Source organism: Portunus trituberculatus, chromosome 49 (assembly GCF_017591435.1).
Source record: "Portunus trituberculatus isolate SZX2019 chromosome 49, ASM1759143v1, whole genome shotgun sequence".
In the NCBI taxonomy this organism is placed as follows: domain Eukaryota; kingdom Metazoa; phylum Arthropoda; class Malacostraca; order Decapoda; family Portunidae; genus Portunus; species Portunus trituberculatus.
This window is the reverse complement of record NC_059303.1, coordinates 17,730,709-17,735,708: the sequence shown is the minus strand read 5'-3', so window position 1 is coordinate 17,735,708 and position 5,000 is coordinate 17,730,709. Positions and strand designations below refer to the sequence as shown.

At 42.5% G+C, this 5,000-nt stretch overlaps 1 long non-coding RNA gene across 1 annotated transcript in view; it reads right to left on the bottom strand.

The window, feature by feature from the left end:
- Positions 1–3,244, bottom strand: part of LOC123499262 — a 60,798-nt gene extending 57,554 nt beyond the window's left edge. Inside the window, exons 1-2 of the long non-coding RNA XR_006672941.1 lie at positions 3,130–3,244; positions 722–756 (exon numbers count right to left, since the gene is read on the bottom strand). This is a non-coding gene — a long non-coding RNA (uncharacterized LOC123499262). The remainder of the gene's footprint in view (positions 1–721; positions 757–3,129) is intronic.
- Between the last annotated feature and the right edge of the window lie 1,756 nt (positions 3,245–5,000).

Sequence of the window (5,000 nt, the reverse complement as noted above, 5' to 3'; positions counted from 1 at the left end):
GTGGATAATGGAAGGGAAAAAAAATGAGGTTAACTTTAGAACAACACAGTATTTCATTACGGCAAAGTAGAGGAAGAGAAAATAGACAAGTTGAGGTGTTGTAATCGTGTTTTTTATGCCTTTGTGGAAGAAGGACAGTTGTGGATAATGGAGGGAAAGAAAATGATGTTAACTTTAGAACAACAGGGGATTTCATTACAGCAAAGTAGAGGAAGATAAAATGGGCAGGTTAAGATGTTAAGGTGTTTTTAATGTCTTCTTCGCTCGTTGCATTTTAAGTTAGTGAAAGGAAATGAGTAAATATTTTAATGGAAGAAAGGAAAAGAGAGGAAAGAACAACACAGTATTTCATTGACGTGTTTTGACTGTCTTTCATGCCTTGCTCTTACTTGTTTGTTGCGTTTAAAGTTTGTGAAAGGAGAGGAAAGGAGTGTAAGGCATGACGGAAGGAGGGAAAATGAGATGACGGAGGGAGAGGATATGAACCGCTAAGGAGATGAAGATACGTGGACGTGGTGTCTTGGTTGTGTCTTGGTTGTGTTTGTGTGTGCGTTTGTTGGGTTGGGAGATGTTATTGTTATAATGACAGGAATGAATTGGTGAGACTTTGAGGTAATGAATAAAGACAATGTGGAAATGTATATCTTATTGTTTTGTATTTGCACACACATTCGTATCTCTTTCCCCTCTCCTCTCTCTCTCTTTCTCTCTCAGTACTCACCACCAAAGTAGAATCACAGCTCAGGCATTTTCAATCTGTAAAGGAGAAAGAGATATCTATAACAAAACAGACTAAATGACACACTTCTTTAATTTATCTCAACTTCTCTCACCTATCTACTTTAATTTCATCTTATTCTATTCCTGTTTTTTTTTCTTTTTCTTTTTTTATAATCTCACTGACTCTCATTCCTTACTCCCTGTTACTCATAAGCCTCACTCTTCGTTTCTCACTCCTTTACCTATACATCATCCTTCCTTCTAGATTAAACTTCTCACTACGCACACGCTACTCCTTCCATCACACTCCACTCCTCTCCCACACGTCATTCCCTCTTCTCCCTCTCACTCTACTAACCCATACTCATCTTTCACCCTTCCCGTTTTAGATTATATTTTTTCTCTTACTCACAAGCTTTACTCATAAACCTCACAAACATCATTTTTTTTCCTTTCTCTCTCTCTCTCTCTCTCTCTCTCTCTCTCTCTCTCTCTCTCACAACAAACCCATAGTCCTTTTTCACAATTCCCTTTCTAGATTAAACTTCTCATTCTCTAACTCATCTCACTCAAAGATCCATCCACCACTCCCTCCCTCACACCCCACACCTCTCCCGTCTCCCCGCGGTCACTCCCTCTCTCCCCTCTCCCCACGTTCTCCCGCATCACACTTTCCCAGATTAATTCACAGCGTCTCTTGAAGCAGAACAAGATCAACCAGCAAATCACCACCTGGGGGCGTCATTACATCCGGAGTGCACTCGTCCGCTAAATCCTTCCGCGTCTGTATCTCTTCCCTGATTCCTGCCCTTTGAACGCGCACACACACACATATACACACATACATACAGCGCTTCCGTATCCGTATCCGGTGCGTGGGAGGAAGAGAGGAGAGGGAGAGGAGAGGGAGAGGAGAGGGAGAGGTGGCAGGGATGTGGTGTTGTGTTTTTTTTTTCCTCTCTGACTCTCCCTCTCCGTCCGGTCAATCTCTCACAGCTTCCCCGCGTCGCCCCGTCAGGTTTGGCTGGATTAGTTTCATTCATCATCGCTCCGTTACGTTTGCGATGACCCCGACTTAACACTCCTCACTTAGATCCGCTACCCACGCCCACGCTATGTCCCTCTACCCTCTCTGTCTCTCTCTCTTTCCCTCCTCGCCGCTCAAGTCCACGTCCTCCCTCTCTATCCCTCCCTCTCTCTCTCTCTCTGAGGATATCCAATACTCCCAAACTCACATGAACTGCTAAAACTCGCAGGAAAAACGTGCTCTAGTCTATACGTGTGTCCGAATGTGTACGTATGTGTCTGGTGTCTGATGGGGAAAGTTGTGGCTGGATGTGTTTCCGTGTTGAGCTAAATGGAAGATTAAACGCGCCAGAGATATTTTTCCCTCACTTTTTTTGTTATTTTTGTCCATATCAGGTTTATTTTTAGTGTTGTTTGAGTGACTGGGGATTATGTAAGGACGTTTGTTTTTCGTTTACATTTGTATATAAGAGAAAATAACTGTAGCATTTAAGAAACACTAAGACATGAAAACACAAAATTATAAGACACACACACACACACACACACACAACACAACACAACACAACACACACACACACACACACACACACACCAAAAAATCCACTGACACGCCCGAGAGAAGAACTAAAACATCAAATACACCACGAAAAAAAAAAAGCACCATCGAAACATCCAAAGCACTTAACACTCTAAAACACCACCGCAACACACACACACACACACACTACAACGCCACACCAGAATATATATATATATATATAAAACAAAATTAATGAAATTATCAAAAACACTTAAAACACACTAAAACAAACTTAAATACTCAAAACACACTAAAGCAACACCCAAACCACAGTAAAACACCCAAAACGCATTAAAACAACACCCGAAACACACTAAAACAACACTAAAAACACAGTAACACACCACAAACGCACTAAAACAACACCAGAAACACACTAAAACGGCAAATCACACTAAAGCAACACTAAAACCAAAACACCAAAAAACACACTAAAACAACACGAGAAACACAGTAAAACACCAAAAATATACTAAAACAACGTCAATAACACAGTAAAACACCAAAAACACACTAAAACACCGAAAAACACACTAAAACACCCAAAACACATTAAAAACATCCAAAACACATTCAAACAACACCCATAAGCACACTAAAACACCAAAAGCACACTAAAACACCTAAAACACATTAAAACATCAAAAACACACTGAAACAACACAAAAAAACACACTAAAACACCAAAAACACACTTAGAGCACTGTAACACTACCACTACCACCACCACCACCACCACCACACGCAACACAATTCCATCGACACACGGATGAAAAACACAAGATACGCGATGAACTTACGAGAAAACCACACGCTGGGAAGAAGAAACCGCTAAGAGAGAGAGAGAGAGAGAGAGAGAGAGAGAGAGAGAGAGAGAGAGAGAGAAGGTAAGACACGTAGAGCAGCGGGGTTGGCGGCACTAGCAATCATGTAAGCAAGTGCCAGTGCCAGGGGGAAGCGAGGGGGGTCAGTGAGGACGGTGGCACTCTACCCTCTACCTTCCCCCACCCACCCCACAGTCTCTCTCCCTCTCTCTCTCTCTCTCTCTCTCTCTCTCTCTCTCTCTTCTTCGGGCCGGGGCAGAGGCTAGTGACACTGTGCCTAAAGCTGACTGCCTCACGGGTGCCAGAGTCCAGCCCACGCATTGGCTATCTGTGTGTGTGTGTGTGTGTGTGTGTGTGTGTGTGTGTGTGTGTGTGTGTGTGTGTGTGTGTGTGTGTGTTTACTTACATATATATGAGTGTCGTGTGTGTATTTCTATCTTTTTTATTAGTTTTGGTATTGAAGTGTGTGTGTGTGTGTGTGTGTGTGTGTGTGTGTGTGTGTGTGTGTGTGTGTGTGTGTGTGTGTGTGTGTGTGTAGAAAATGATGGAATAATAAGTGAATGAATGAAGGAAGGAGGGAAGAAAGGAAGAATGAAAGAAAGGAAGGAAGGAATTGAAAAAAACACGGAGGTGAAGGAGAAAGAGACTACGGAAAACAAAACAAAAAATGAAGAAAACAAGAAAGAAAAGAAAAAATATAGAAAAGAAAATCAAACGAAAAAAAAAAAAAAATCTTACACGAAAACAAAACAACAACAACAACAAACAAACAAACTACCCACACAAAAACACAACTAAAAACCCATACATTCTTCTTTTCACCCATAGAGCAACCAGCCTGGACACACACACACACACACACACACACACACACACACACACACACACACACACACACACACACACACACACCCTCCCCCACCACTCCTGCCTCAACTTCCATCGACTATAGGGCCAATAATAACGATCTGTTTGCCCGCTGGATAGGTCGAACGGATAAGTTAATAGTCGACAGGAGAACTTACACGCAGATGCATCCCACTTCCAAACGAGAGGGACGATACTGGCCTCTGTGTGTAGGGACGTAACGCGGGAGTTTGGTCGTGGTGTGAAGATTGGGTGGTGTCTGTGTGGAGTGCGTTCTGGGGTTTGTCAGGACGAGTTGCTTGCGTGTTCTTTACTTAGCAGTGTGACGGTGACCTGAGCAGTGTGTTAAGGTGGTTGTGTGTAACTACTGTTGGTTGGGTTAGGTTGGTGTGAGTCAGTGTGAGTGTGAGCGTTTGTGTTTGTGTTGAACCTTTTCCTTTGTTTTCTTTTATTCTCAATGTTCTTTTCTTTATTCTTAATGTTCCTTCTTCCCATTTTTCTGTTTTTCTAAACCCTTTAACTTCCTTTACCTTCATCTCCTCCTTCAATTGGTATGGGTGTGAGTGTTTGTGTTTGTGTGTGTGTGTGTGTGTGTGTGTGTGTGTGTGTGTGTGTGTGTGTGTGTGTGTGTGTGTGTGTGTGTGTGTGTGTGTGTGTGTGTGTGTGTGTGTGTGTGTGTGTGTGTGTGTGTGTGTGTGTGTGTGTGTGTGTGTGTGTGTGTGTGTGTGTGTGTGTGTGTGTGTGTGTAGCTTTTCCTTTCTTGTCTCTATTCCTGATTTCTTTTCCTTTCTTTTTTATTTTCTTAACTCTAACCTCCTTCACCTTCCTCTCCCTCTTCTCCCTCCGTTCCTCCTTCAATCCATTCTTATCTACCCACGTAATTGAAGTATAAAGGAGTTTCTGTGGTCAATAAACTTTATCTATCTACCGATCTGTGTGTGTGTGTGTGTGTGTGTGTGTGTGTGTGTGTGTGTGTGTGT